Below are 16,310 nucleotides of genomic sequence, written 5' to 3' on the forward strand. Positions count from 1 at the left end.
TTAACAGGATGTCTGAAAATAAATGGGGCATGCTGTACGACCTGTTCCCTGATGTATTTGCCGAAGGGTTGGGGAGGTACAAGGGCCCCCCGGTTGCATTTAATTTAGATCCGTCAATCAAACCGATTAGGTTAAAATATCGAAAAGTGCCTGTGTCTCTCAAGCATAAAGTTGAGAAAGAGCTGGACAAACTAGTTGAGCAAGGGGTTTTAGAGCCTGTACCATACAGCAAATGGGAGACCCCGATCGTAACCCCTGTTAAATCGGATGGGTCCATACGAATATGCGCCGATTACAAATGTACGATTAACAAGGCGCTACAGCAACATTCGTACCCTGTCCCGGTGATAAGCCACATTCTGGCTTCCTTGGGGGGTGGCAAGACCTTCCCCAAACTTGACTTGGCCCAGGCATACCAACAATTGCCTGTCACCCCGGAGGCTGCAGAGGCCCAAACAATTGTAACCCACCAAGGGGCCTTTAAGGTCAACAGGCTACAATTTGGTGTTAACGTGGTGTTAACGTGGCACCAGGGATTTTTCAGGTGCCCTATTTTGACGACGTACTGATTGCGGGTGGGTCCGAACAGGAATTACTGGACCGTGTTAAAGAGGTCCTCAGGCGTTTCCAAAATGCCGGTCTCAGAGTTAAGCACTCAAAATGCACGCTGGGGGTTGAAAGCGTGGAGTTTCTGGGGTTTCACATTGACGCAGAGGGAGTCCACCCCACGGAGAAGGTGTCCGCGATCCAAAACGCCCCCAGGCCAGTGAGTAGGAAGGAGCTCCAATCTTTTTTAGGACTCCTGAATTTTTACCATGCGTTTTTACCGCATAAGGCATCAGTGGCTGCCCCTTTGCACGCACTTTTGCATAAGGAGGCGAAATGGAAGTGGGGGCAGGCCGAGGAAAGGGCTTTTGTGGGAGTGAAGGAGCTGTTGACATCTAATGACGTCCTGACGCATTACGATGATCAGAAGCTCCTGGTGTTGGCTGCAGACGCCTCACCTTTTGGAGTAGGCGCAGTTTTGAGCCATCTGATGCCTGATGGGAGCGAGGCGCCTATCGCTTTTTACTCGAGATCGCTATCTGAGGCGGAGAGGAACTACGCCCAGATAGACAAGGAAGGTCTGGCGTTGGTAGCGGCTGTCAAAAAGTTCCATGACTTTGTTTTTGGCAGGCGATTTTTGCTGGTCACTGACCACAAGCCGCTACTGGGGATTTTTGCGCCCGATAAGCAATTGCCAAATATCATGTCCCCGCGCATGCTTAGGTGGGCGATTTTTTTGCAGGCATACGATTTTGACTTAGAGCACCGGCCTGGGAGAGCTATTGGACACGCAAATGCCCTCAGCAGGTGCCCATTGCCTGATATCGGCACAGACCCTGCCCCCGCCTGTGAAGTCTTGGCAATTGAGGAACTCCCTCAAGCCCCTGTGTCATCAACAAATATTGCAACTCATACTACTAAGGACAGCGTATTGTCGAGAGTGCTGAACTGGGTTTGGAGGGGGTGGCCGGTAGGGGGCCTAGAACCAGAATTCCAGCCATACAAAGCCCGCCAAAAAGAGCTGTCAATTTTGAAAGGATGCATTCTCTGGGGACAGAGTAGTGATTCATGACAAGCTCAGGAAAAAGGTTTTGGAATCCTTGCATGAAGGTCACCCTGGCATGGTGCACATGAAGGCATTAGCCAGGGGGTATGTGTGGTGGCCGGGGCTGGATGCAGAGATTGAAGAGTGGGTTCACGTATGCACGGAATGTCAGCAGAATAGACCAGAACCCCCTCAGGTGTCACCACAACGGTGGGAACCCACAGGTAAACCCTGGTCAAGGGTCCACATTGATTTTGCTGGTCCCATACAAGGTCAGGTGTTCCTAATCGTGGTTGATTCAATGTCAAAATGGTTGGAAGTGGTTCAAATGCACACGACCACTTCCCTGGCTGTGATTCATGCATTGCGCCGGCTGTTCGCATCACACGGACTGCCGGACACCCTGGTCAGTGATAACGGGCCCCAGTTCACTTCCCAAGAGTTCAGTAAATTCCTTGCGGACAATGGCATTTGCCATGTAACGTCTGCACCGTTCCACCCAGCATCTAATGGGCAAGCCGAGAGGATGGTCCGTACGGCAAAGGAGGCTCTGGGCAAACTTCATGAGGGGGACTGGAATGTCAGGCTGGCCAATTTTCTATTGCGGCAGCACACTACGCCATCTAGTGTCACGGGTAAAAGTCCTGCGGAGTTGTTAATGGGAAGGCGCCTAACGACCCGTCTAAATAGACTGCACCCAGATCTTAACGATCATGAGCCTGACCGAAGGGATAAGCAAGCGAATGTGCGCATATTTCAGGCTGGAGACAAAGTGTTTGCCCGAAACTATGCTGCTGGGCACTCCTGGATCCCTGGGGTGGTGGGTGATTGTATAGGCACCCGCATGTATGTTATCCAATTAGATGATGGTAGAAAGTGGCGGCGCCACATTGACCAGCTGAGACAGAGATGGGCAAAGGACAGTGCCGACTCTTCTCCAGCTGAGTTCCCAGAACTTATCGCTAGGCCTCTAGAAGAGGCGGTTACCGAACCACCCAGCACTCTCCCTGCAGCGGGACAGACCCCCGATTTTGACCTTACAGATCCTGCAATAAATGTGCCTGAATCAGAGCGTGCGAGCACTCCGCAGACCTTGCCCTCTGAGCCTGCACCGCTCCGCAGGTCACAGCGGACGCGGCAACCGCCATCGTACCTTGCAGATTACGAGTGTAATAAAATGCTTTATACAGGGTAATGTCTTTACTAAGGGGGGAGGAATTGTTATGTATTGAAATCGCTTATGTGAATCGTCTCATTCACTTCCCATTCAAAGCTTGAGCCGAACAAGGGCTCCACAGAACAGCGCTGTCATTGGTCGCCCTCTTACAGCGACCAATCAGGAACTGCACAGCTACAGCGAGGGAAAGACTCTCATTGGTTGTTAAATACTCAATCTTATTGGTTGTTAATTGTAAATAGGCGTGGCTATATTAGCCCGGGAGTGTTTAAAAGGAGCATAGCTCCCAATGTTAAGTTGTTCTGTTTTTGAATGCGTTTGAGTGTTTGTTCGCTACTTCAAATAAAGCTGAATCACTGAGCTGAAATCATTCTCCTATCCTTTGTTAGCGCGATCTAACAGAAATTTAATCAAATAAATTTCCCCCCCTCTGTACAGTTCAGTTTCATTTCTCCACATTATCAGTTTCTTTTTTCTCTGTACAGTTTAGTTCCATTTCATAATGCCTCAGATTTAGTTTCCTCCTTTTTAAAACAAATGCTAGTTCTAGTGCTGATTTAATGGTTAGCCAAGGGAACATAATTAGCCATTATATCCCATTTATAAAAACATAACCTGAGCATTTAAATTTAAAGATTCAGAATCGAGAACACATCCGTCTTCATTAAAACAACAAATTGACTGGATTCATGGCTTTGCCTGGAATGCATAGTTTATGAATCTTTAAGTGTAGTCTTTATGAATCATGTGGAACTATTACATGGTGTCTTTTGAATTTCTAATGCCAGAGGATTGCTGATTTGCTTTTTTTTTAAAAAAGGTATAAAACATCAATATATCTAATTCTCAACGTGTCCAAATCTGTGGATACTTAAATCCAGAGGCAGGAGCCATGAACAGGCAAGATAGATCTTTCTGTAGCCCTGAAGAAAGCCCCAGGGTTTGTAGAAAAATTGAAATCTTTTTTTTTAAAAAAAAGGGGTAACCCCCCCCCAAAATAATAGAAGCAGTGCCTGTACCTTTAAGAAACAGGTGCTGTCAGTAGCCATTGCTAGGAAATCACAGCAGTATTGCCAGCCATGGATAACTATCAGTAAAAGGCAGGAGTTGGAGGCAGAGCCATTTCCAGGGCTGTTTGGGCCTTTGATGAAGAACTCAACTGGACCAGGACCAGCAGCAACCACTGTGTGACTTCCATGACTCACTCATGTTCAGCTGCTAGCTACTGTTCAACAGCAGCCGCCACCCCATGAAAGCCAGTGTGGTATAGGGTTCCAGTTTCGAATCCCTACTCTGCTGTAGAAGCTCATTGGGAGATCTTGGGCCTTACATATTCTCAGTCTAACCTGTCTCACAGGAGTGTTGTGAAAATAAGATGGAGGAGAGGAGAATGCTGTAAGCGGCTTTGGCTCTCCATTGTGGAGAAAAGTGGGGTAGAAATGAAGAAAATAATAAATATAGTTGAAGATGGAGGATTGATAGCAGGTAGTTTGGCGAGTGGGAAGGAGGAAAAAAAACATGGAAAGGTAAGGATATGGGGTTGCCAGGAGGGGGGAAAGAAGAAATACTGCAGGGAAGGGGATACATGGGGAAATGAGGTGACCCTCTCACAAGTCCATGTAGGTTCCTAACTGTAAAGCTGGGCCTGGCCCAGCAGCTGAAACTGCAACTGGGCCAGTGGCCAGCACCAAGCAACTAGGCCCAACCTAGCCCAATAGCTGGAACTGCAGAGTTTTCCCAGGAGAGGCTGCCAGGGAGAAAAGGGAAAGCTGAAGAGGGGGGGTGGGGTGGATAAAAGGTAAGCTGGCTGGCGTCTGGGAAGGAGAGAAGGAACTGAAAGCTATGGGGGCTTTCAGGGAAGGGGAAGAGGAAATAGTGTGGGAAGGGGGAATTAGATGCCTCCTGCAGGTCCTTGTGAGTCCCCCATTTGTGACTGTATATTAAGGTAACTCTCAAGACAATGGTTTTAAGAACCGTACAATGCCTTTACTTTAATTTCAGTGCTGGGACTGACTATGAGATGTGAGTAGTCCCAGTCCATTGGGGGCCACCTGTCAGCTGATGCTGCCATGGGCTGGACTGTGGGGGTGCTCTCTCTCTGCTCTCTCCCTCCCCTTTCCCCCGTGCCTCCTCAGCGTTGCTCTGTTATCTGTCTGGTGTCCTTGAAGGTATGGCTCGGCTGGGTCCTCTTCTCCCGCTGGGAAAGTAACTGCTGTCTGTTTCCCTGCGCTTGCAGGTGCCTGCTTATTGGTTTTACTGTATCAGGGGGTCTAGTTTGAAGGGGGTATAGCTTTACATATTAGCGTTTATCCCGCCATTCCTGACACAAGAGTTCATGAAGTCCTAAGTACTAACTCTCAATAAACTCAAACTTCTGAAGGAACGTTGTTGAGTGTTTGACTGGGAAGCCTGACAGAGTGTACAGAAAGCATTTATAAGGAAAGTTCTAGTCTTGGAAGGATTTTGAAAGGATTTTTTAGTCTCGGCATGAGCACATACAGAACAACTTGCACATGGAAAAAAACCTTTAAATGTTTGACTCCCTCTCATGAAGCTGGTGTCCTTCACTTTTGGAAGCCTGCTTCTAACTAATATGTCTCTGAGGTTTTTGGCTCTCTTTGCTGCGAACAAAGGAGGGTTTTGGCATCTAGGAATGTTAGATAGAAGGTGCCAATATTTATTTATAATAGTCTGTACTGGTTTAGATGTGCTGTTGTAGGTTAAAGGTATAATCATCCTATCTACCCTCTGATTTCGAGCTCTAGGGGTAAGTAAAGATGTTCTAGATGTATTATAGGCTCTGTGGAAAGCTCTTTCCAAACTTCTAGAGGAATAACCTGTTAGAAAGTTGACTCATTAAAACACCCTCTTGTCTCGGGCTTCCGGTCGAGCTAAGATGGAGGACTGAAGCGTTTCGCGATCGTGCGAAGCGAGCGACGGCCACTTTTGACAGTTTGGGCAACATACAGCCCAACGCATCACTCCCCAGCGAGGGGGGGGGGACAAGTAGGCAGCGGCGCCCAAGAGGGAGTGTGAGGTTGGCGTGAAGCAGCTTCGGAAGAAGCTGAATCAGGCTTTGACCTCCTCCCACGAAGACGGCAAGTGCCAAGCAACTCTATAGTGGCCGATCGAGCCGGATTACCGGCATAAATTCTTCGTCAGCCAACCTCTTTGAAGAAGGACAACAACTGTGAGTGAAAGAAGCAATGCGAAACCCGTTTTGAACGTGCTAGATAACTATAAACGTGCCGCTTACCTGAACTGAGTCCTGAGTCAATTTGAAATAAGCGGTTGAGCGGATAATGAATATTAAATCCCAGAAATCTGATTCCGGAGAGAATAAAAGTTGATTGAAGGCTTTAAAACTGTAAAAACGTATATTGTTTACCATTCCTGTGGTGAAGATTGAGCCGTGTGCGCAACTCCAAAACCGAAACTAACGAACAATATCGTGGGAAGAAGAGGCTGGTGTTCTAAAGAAAGAGGTCCGTGTGGAATAGGCAGGAAGTTGAAATCCTAGATGGGCAATAGCGAAGAGGATGAAGGTGGAGCTCCTTAAGTTGCCGGACCGGAAGTGAGTTTTATTCGAACGGACGGGCCTGCAAAGCATCGTTTTGACCTACTCTACACTGGATTACCATAGACAAGTTGCGCCCGACATCTTTGGGAGGACTTCGACTAAATTTGCTTTTTTAACATATTTCTAAAGGTCTCCGATTGGTTACTACAGAAATAACTTCAATCAAGCAAGAAATGGAAGGAGTTAAGAAGGATGTTCAAGCAAATGCAACCAAGACTACAGAGACAGAGGAGAAGATACAAAAAATAGAAGAGAAACAAGATTCTTTGACTCAACAAATTACAAGATCAGAGACAATGATGGAGTTCAGAAGGATGCAGACTCATCTGAGATTCAGAGGCATTAAGGAAACAGAGAATGAGAACTTAAAAGAAAAAATGATGGAAGTGATAACGGCTTTTCTGGGCGAGGAGGAAGGGTCAATGGACTCAGACTTTGATTTGATTTATAGAGTGAACTCCAGAATTGCAGAAAAGAAGAATTTACCAAGGGATGTAATTGTACAATTTGTAACAAGATCAATAACAGAGGAGATATTCAAGAAGCAATTCAACGTCCCTTTTGTAATAGAGGGAAACAAAATTATGGTGATGAGAGAACTCCCAAGAACAATACTGCAAGACAGGAAAAGGTATAAATCCTTGGCGGACAAACTCAGAGCTTTGAGCATCAGATATAGATGGGAGATTCCACAAGGTTTATCCTTTACGTATCAAGGTGGGAGGATTCAGATCAGATCGATGATGGACTTTTATAAATTTAAGGCGGACAATGCGGACGTCTTTGGAGAACTTTAAAATAAAACGCATAATGGAGTACAAATTGTTGTCATGGAATGTTAATGGATTAAATTCACCAAACAAGAGGAAAAGAATCAATCATTGGATACAGAAACAGAAATGCAACGTGATATGCTTGCAAGAAACACATATTAGAAAACAGGATATAAAATATTTAAAGAATGCTTTATTTGGAATTGAATTTTGTTCTGCGGCCTCAAACAAGAAAAAAGGAGTTGTGACATATGTGAAGAAGGAGTTACAACCTACAGAAATTTTTAAGGACATAGATGGCAGATACGTGGGTGTGGAATTAATGATTCAGCAGAAAAAAACATTGTTGATCAACGTGTACGCACCCAATGGAGCAAAGGAAAAATTTTTTAAGGATATAACTGACCAATTACAACAATTGACTTATGAGCAAGTTATTATGGCCGGAGACTTTAATGGGACAATAGATCGTCTAGACAGAAAACCACAAAAGGACAACGAATTCAGCGGAAAATTGCCAAAGAATTTTTTTGAATTAGTTAAGCAAGAAAAATTAGAAGATGTTTGGAGGAAATGGAACCCGATGCAGAAAGACTTTACTTTTTATTCCAATAGACATTGCTCTTTTTCCAGAATTGATATGATTTGGATGTCTGAAGAATTATCAATGAAAACACATAAGACTGAAATTTTGCCAAGATGTAATTCAGATCACAATCCGGTGGTATGGAGTTCCACAGAAAGGAAAAAACCCTTTCTGTGGAGGATTAATGAAGACTTGTTGGATAAGAAAACGGTAATTGAGATGTTAAAGGAAGAAACGAAACAATTCTTTCAACAAAATTTAAATAAAGAAACACCGATACAGATTGTATGGGATGCTTATAAAGCGGTGATGAGAGGAATTCTCATCTCGCAAAACGTGAAGCAAAAAAAGGAAAAACTTCAAAAACAAACAGAAGTGTTAGAAAAAATTGCTCAGAAAGAAAAGGAATTAAAAAAGAAGCCTGGAAAAAAGCAAATTATTAAAGAATTAAAGTTGCTGAAGGAACAACTGAATGAGACTTGGAATCAGGAAATGTATTGGAATTTAAAGAAGTTACAACAGAAATCTTTTGAAGGGGCGAACAAACCGGGAAAATACTTAGCTTGGCAACTTAAGGCTAGAAGAGAGAGAAGAATGATAACCAAAATAATAGAAGATGGAAAAGAGTTCGTTGATCCTAATGGAATAAAGAGATGTTTCTTCAAGTATTATGCTAAACTATTCCAAACAACTAGAGTTGATCTTGAGAAGATTAAAACATATTTAAAGGAGATTCCACTACCAAAAATAAGTAAGGAATACAAAGATTTATTAAATGGTCCAATTCAAAAAGAAGAAGTGATGAAGGCAATAGAAGAGACAAAGTTGGGGAAGGCGCCTGGGCCGGACGGATTTACAGCGAAATTCTACAAAAAGATGAAAGAAGAAATTTCCCCGGTCCTGGAAGCTTTAACCAACGAAATAAGAGAAAACAAAAAGGTGCCGGACTCATGGAAAGAAGCAATTATTTCTTTGATTCCAAAGGAAGGACAAGATTCAACAAATGTAAAGAACTACAGGCCAATATCTCTTTTGAACAACGATTATAAAATCTTTGCAAAAATTATTGCAGAAAGGGTGAAAAACTATTTACAAACGGTAATTTCTGAAGATCAAGCGGGCTTTTTACCCAAAAGGCAGATTAGAGACAATGTAAGAATAGTAATGGACGCAATTGAATATTATGAAAAGCACCCAGAAAAAGAAGTAGCTTTTCTGTTTGTTGATGCAGAAAAAGCTTTTGACAATCTTAATTGGAATTTTATGCACCAGATGATGGAAAAGATTGAAGCGGGACAACATTTTAGAAATTGTATTGAAGCTATCTATTCTGAACAAAGAGCTAAAATAAATGTGAATAAAGAACTGACAGATAACTTCAAAGTACAGAAAGGAACAAGGCAAGGTTGTCCGTTATCACCGTTATTATTTATCTGGGTATTGGAAATACTTTTACAAAAAATACAGTACGATCAAGAAATAAAGGGCTTGACACATAAAGGACACCAATACAAATATCGAGCATTTGCAGACGATGTAATGTTTATGGTGGAAAACCCAACAGAAAAATTGACATTGCTTTTTCAAAAAATAAAGGAGTTTGGAGAATTGGCCGGCTTTTACGTAAATAAGAATAAAACAAAACTTATATGTAAAAACATGATCAAACAAAAACAAGTGGAACTACAAGAACTGGTACAATGTGAAGTAGTTAAAAAAACAAAATACCTTGGAATTGAATTAACGGCAAAAAATATAGACCTATATAAGAATAATTATGAGAAATTATGGACTAAGCTGACTCAAGATTTTAAGAAATGGGATAAAATGAACTTATCACTGATGGGAAGAATATCAGTTATAAAAATGAATGTCCTACCACGTTTGATGTTCCTGTTCCAAACAATACCAATTCTGCATAAAACGGATTTGTTGGCCAAGTGGCAACAAGAGTTGTCAAAATTTGTTTGGGCAGGCAAGAAACCAAGGATCAAAATGAAAATACTTTGTGATGCCAAAGAAAGAGGAGGTCTACAAATGCCAAATCTTAGACTATATTATGAAGCGGTTTGTCTAACATGGATGGATCAATGGGTGAAGCTTGAAAATGACAGATTGTTGGGGTTGGAAGGGCATGATTGTAGATTTGGCTGGCATGCATATTTATGGTATGACAAGATAAAAATGGACAGTTTTTTTAAACTTCACTTGGTGAGAAAAGCTTTGTATATGGTATGGACAAGATATAAGAAGTACCAGAGTGACTTAAGACCATTGTGGATTGTACCAGTAGAAGTGTTGATATCTTACTCAAGACAGCGAGGTAGAGACTGGTTGCCATATAGAGATTTAATTAAAAAAGAGGGAACAGAGTGGGTAATGAAAAAGCAGAATGAAATTGAATATGAATATGAGTGGTTGAAATATATGCAGATTTATGATCTTTTTAGATCTGACAAAAAAAACTATGGTTTTAGAGAGGAAAAAAATGAAATTGAAAAGGTTTGGGAGAGTGGAGGAGGAAAAAATATTTCTAAAATGTATAAGGTGTTGTTAAAATGGTATACTGAAGATGAAACTGTTAAAGAACAAATGTTAAAATGGGCTATTAATATGAATAAGGAAGTGGCTATGGAAACCTGGGAATATTTGTGGAAAAATTCTATTAAGATCTCGACATGTACTAATGTTAAAGAAAATTGTTATAAGATGATGTATAGGTGGTACATGACACCTAAGAAGATTGCAAATATGAATCAAAATATGTCAAACAAATGTTGGAAATGTAAGAGGCATGAGGGCTCATTTTATCATATGTGGTGGACTTGTGAGAAAGCTGTAGACTTTTGGACAAAAGTCCACAATGAAATGCAAAAAATATTGAAATGTTCTTTTAAAAAAGCACCGGAAATTCTGCTTTTGGGACTTAAAATGGAAGAAGTCAATACGACTAAAAAGACTTTACTCTGGTACCTGACAGTGACAGCGAGAATGATTTATGCTCAGTTTTGGAAGACAGAAAAGGTACCAGAGGTTGAAGAATGGATACAAAAAGTTCTGTTCATGGCACAAATGGATAAGATTACAAAAAAACTGAATAACAAAGAAGACGATGAGTTTTTTGGAGAATGGAATGACTTTAAAATTTATCTGGAAAAGAACTGGGATGTGAAACAAAACTTAATATGTTTAGATCAATATTAAGTCAAATGATGTTATCTTTAGATTGTAATGATGAGAAACTGATATTGTTGATGATATGAAGTAATTTGGAGCAGGGGTGGAAGCATTGTGGGAAGCCATTGGAGGGAGGGGAGGAACTGGGAATGGGGTAGACAATTGATAGAATGAAATGTTTTATATGTTGTATTCCTGAGAAAATAAAATTTGTTTACCAAAAAAAACAAAACACACCCTCTTGTCTCTTAAAATCACCGTCCTTACTGCAATTTCTTCTCAGTCTTAATAACTGAGAGTAAAGTAAATTTCTTTTAATGTGTCCTGGGTGGAAACTATCCATTGTTAAATAAGAGTTGGCATCTGTGGGTTTTCTGTAAACCTCTGTCTGTATACACCAGGAATTTCCCAACCTCAAGTTTGCAACCCTAACTGAGGCCCTCCTTTGGGTGCCTCCATCTTCTGAGATTAGGTGGGTTATTATTCCTGCACTGTTTTTAATTGTTGTTTTTATGTACATATATTTTATTGTATTGTATGTATATTTTTACTTGGCTTTAATGGTTCTTAAGGGGCCACGGTGGCTCAGAGGTTAAGACACTGAGCTGCAGGCTGGAAGGTCTGTAGTTTGGCAGTTTAAGACCCTAGTGCTGCATGATGGAGTGAGCTTCCATCTCTGACCCCAGCTCCTGCCAACCTAACTGTTCGAAAGCAAGAAATTGCAAGTAGATAAATAAGTACTGCTTTGGTGGGAAGGTAACAGTGTTCTGTGCACCTTGGTGTTTAGTCATGCTGGCCACATGACCATGGAAACGTCTTTGGACAGCGCTGGCTCTTCGGCTTGGAAATGGAGATGAACACTGCCCCCTAGAGTCGAATTCAACTGACTTTCGAGCAAGGGAAATCTTTACCTTTACTAATGGTTCTTAAGATGTGGGTCTTTTATTATGTAAGTTTTTAATCTGCTAACCAGCTGGGTTGCCCTGATGAGGTCAGAAAGGTAGGGTATAAATTCTGTAAATAAATACATGAAGGAGAGAAGAACTGTGTATACAGTTCTGAGCTCCTTGGAGAAAGGATGGGATAAAATATAAAAAGACAGATGGCCAATGGGATAATAAGGATGCACACTTTTCTCTAATATAGCGAAGAAAGAATTCAAAGCTCTTTTTGAATCAACACCTGTAATGATATTACTATTTTGAGGGCAGAAATGCTGTCATGGAAATCACTTGAAACTCACTGCCACCCCCTTAAAAATGTTAAAATTTTTATAGAGAACTGGTTTCTTCCAGTTGAAGAAAAAGCCTTCTCAGTATTCAACAAAACCTCATGGGTCATCACTGCAAGATTCTGAATGAATGAGCCATGGTGCTGTGATACACCTGGATTTGTTCTTAAAAGATACTAGCTCTGCTGCATTTAGAGGCTGTGTGGTATAGTGATTTGTGTTCGGATCATCCCTCTACCATGAACAAAGGTCATATAATACTTTTATTAGGGCCAAAAAATGACACAACACAGTCAGCTTGCTTTTGAGTTCTCCAGAACCATTAGGTTGGATGTTAAAGGACAAGGGGGAACCAGCATGAGATGTGTGTGTGTGTGTGTGTGTGTGTGTGTGTGTGTGATGTCATTTCCAGGAAATCCCAGAAGTGACGTCACAACTCTCTAAGAACCTAGAGAGGGTTGACACCACTTCCAAGTTTTCCCTAGAAGTTGTGCTAGTCATCGCTACAAATTGCTGGAAACTGCATGGTTTTACCATAGAGTTTCCCATGATTCCTAGAGAGGCATGGCATCAGTTCCAAGGGAAACCTGGAAGTGATGCCACACCATCAGCCTGATGGCCATTTTTAATTTTTTTCCTCCTGTCTCCACTCCAAGCAGTGGGAGGAAATGGGTGCTGAAGGAGAGGGGTCTCCTGCTCCACCTTAGGGCTTGCAACCTTACCTTTGTCTTGCTCACATCCTGTGTGGAATGCTAAGTAGGTGTGCAGATTTAAAATGGTGCTGCTGGTGTCTGGTTGTACCATGACCTTCTGTGGGAAGAAGCAAAAAATGGAAGCTGCCATGAAGTTAGTGCGTGACTGTAGGCCAGCTGATTAGCTACAATCCTTTTGGAAGTAAGCCCCAATGGAGCGGGACAACTTCAGGGATTCCTGAATGAAGCAGATTGCTTGGGCCTGTTCCAGTCTGGTTTCGAGCCCAGTGACAGGACGGAAATGGTCTTGGTCACCCTGGTGCATGACTTAGGCCAGGACATGGAAGGGGGAGCGCAACCCTATTCATTCTCCTGGACCTTTTGGCACCTTTCAGTACCATTGATTATGGCATCTTTCTGGACTGCCTCTTGAGACTAGGATTGGGAGGCATTGTTTTGTGGTGGTTTTGGTCTGACCTTGAGAGTAGATTCAGAGTGTGGTGCAAGGAAACTGCTGCCCCATCCCTTAGCCTCCAGCCTATGGGGTTCCACAAAGTTTTATCTTGTCCCCCATGTTTTTCAACATCTCTGTAAAGCTACTGAGAGAGATTTGGGCGGAGCTATCACCAGTATGCAAATGACATTTAGCTCTGTCTCATGGTTCCAGCAGATCCCAAGGAGTCTGTGGAAATTGTGAATTGGTGCCTGGAGGCAGTTTTGGGATGGATGAGGGCTAACAAGTAGAAACTTAATCCTGACAAAATGGAGGTGCTATTGGTGGTGGGGGGGAAGGTTTGACCCAGGAATGTGTATATCTCTTATTCTGAATGGGGTTGCACTCCCCCTAAAGGAACAGGTTTGTAGCTTGGGAGTCTCACTAGACCTGGATCTCCTATTGGCTAAACAGGTGGCAGCGATAGCCAGGAGAGTCTTTCACCAGCATTGGCTGGTGAACCAGCTGCAGCCCTTCCTAGACTGGAAAGTCCTTGCCTCTGTGATTCATGCCTTGGTAACATCTAGATTAGCAATGTGCTCTATGTGGGCCTGCCCTTGAAGACTGTCCAGAAGCTGCAATTCATACAGAATGCTGCAGCCAGAATGTTGACTGGTGTGGGTTGTAGGGACCATATCTTTGTGTAATAGTTTAAGCTCCATGAGAGAAGCATTCCCTTTAAAACAGACACATGGAAACAAAGAATCTCTTTTCCTGTTTCAAAGCAAGACATTGACCACAGGGCTATATGGAGAGGATTATTCAATAACCCATATCTACAGGTTATCAGCTCTCTGTTTGAAGAGAAGTCAGAAGTGTCTTTGTTTCAAGTGTCAAGCGAAAGCCTCATATCCCAACCAAAGTTTACCCGTGTATATTTTTTTAAGATTCTTGTTTAAAATCAATAGTCACTCTTGAAATGAGTAAATTATTGGGTGCAGTAAATAAGAAGCCTGGAGACCGACTAGCAGTGAACGTTCAGGAACGTTTATAGTGCAGTAATGGTGAATATTTACACAGAGAATATACAGACTGTTACACAGCACAACATGCCTCAGTTGGAGAGAGCTATGTCCCCCACCCAGTTTATCAAGCTTACACCTTATATACAAGTCCCAGCCAATCACTAACAGGGCAGACTAATTACCTACTCTTAACTAGGACAAAGAGTAGCACCTGGTAGTTTAACACCTGGCTGTAAGATTATTAGCCACTTAGCATGACAGCTAAGACTTACAGACTAGATCATACTGATCTATACACAGTAACAGCTTTCTACCTCACTTCATCCTAGACATATATGTCAATATAAATATGAAAGACTCATGAGTCATGATGATACAAAAACACTGACCTATGCAAATGAAATCAGAAATATTATCCCTTATCCTAAGAGTAAAAGATTAAATACAGTTTCTGAGATTCTCACCAAAGCGCTTTTAGAAAGGTTCACACAATGCACATCTGAGAGATTCAGGGGCATTTTGGGTCCGGCTATCTTATGTAGGCCCAATTATATAGGCCCAACACACAACTCCACCATTAACCAAATAATTCATGTCCAATATATGATACAAGTCAATCTGTGCTCAGAAATAACTTTCCCATAGAAATGTTGTAAACCAGTAATCTGCTTCCGCTTTCAAGATTTATTTCTGAGTATGTTTCTGCCTTTTCCTACATTATGTTTTCAAGGATGTAACAGTGAGAAGGTAAATACTTGCTTCATTTGACATACTGCCAGTAAAATTCTTATTGGCCCTCCTCTCTCATTGTGTGTGTTTTGTTTCTTTTTATGTTTACATGTTTTTCTTGTACTACTAAATTAAATACACTTTAAATGTTATTTTAAGATTTCAATGGTTTAATGCCTAATGTTCGCTGCCGTGGGAATGCTATTTGGGTCAAAAGGCAGTGTATCAACGTTTTACATAAATAAAACAAAATGGAATTAACTGCTGAGTAGACTTGCTACTCAGTATGATAACCTCAGTTTGGTCCTTTCAGCTTCTAGGGAGAGTTCAGGCTTGGATTGATGTAGAACCCATTTATTTGTAGGGAAGTGGAAACTATGTAAACTGTCCACAGCTCTTTGCTAAATGGAAAAATAAAACTATAATAAACAGATCTTTTAAAAATGGGGTGGGATTCATCCTGTTAATTACCCTGATTATTTATGCAGATACTTATACCTCACTTCTCTCCAATGGGGCCTCAAAGCAACTTAAAATAGAACAATACAATATAAACAAACATCCCTGTATATTTTGCACAACTGAATCCATTGAGAAGTAACACATGAAAAGACCTAACTCTGAGCTCCCATGACAATGAATCCAGAGTGTGTGTTACTCCAGTCTTTCAATCTCTCAGAAACTGACATGATTAATATTTCCATTTTCAAAGGGAGGGTGGTTCTTCCTTACTGGTCTTAGTAGCATGCAGAACATCTCAAAATTGGTTTCATACTTCACACGTTTCTAATTTAAGACTACAATCTTCATAACATTTTCCTGGGAGTAAGCCTCCTTGAATAAAATGGGATTCACTTCCAAGTAGACCTGCTTAGGCTTACTCCTGTCACACTTCCAGGAAGTTCCAAGAAGATTAAAAGGCATGCTGGAACCATAACTCCACCTTTTTGGTACTGAACCGTGAGTCTAATGAAGACCTCAGGAGAACTCAAAAGCTTACTACTCTGTGACATTGTGGTTGATACTACTAAGTTATTACCCAACTGTTGTTTTTTCTTTTTGTTCTGGGCCAACACAGCCGCCTACAAACTTTATCAGAAATTCCAGTGGAGTAACTTACGTTGTTAGGAAACCCAATAAGACCTGGGTGGCCCTTTTATAGGCTACAACATTCCAGCATATATATCCCTGAATCTGAGCCCAGTAGCTCACACACAGACTGATGGACATGAGCTCTCTAATCCACGGTAATCCTTGCAAAACTAATAGCTGCATCTTCCCAGCAGACGACAATCACCTCTTTTCCCCGCCCCTTC

This window comes from Gekko japonicus, unplaced genomic scaffold (assembly GCF_001447785.1).
Source record: "Gekko japonicus isolate JY-2015 unplaced genomic scaffold, Gekko_japonicus_V1.1 scaffold399, whole genome shotgun sequence".
In the NCBI taxonomy this organism is placed as follows: domain Eukaryota; kingdom Metazoa; phylum Chordata; class Lepidosauria; order Squamata; family Gekkonidae; genus Gekko; species Gekko japonicus.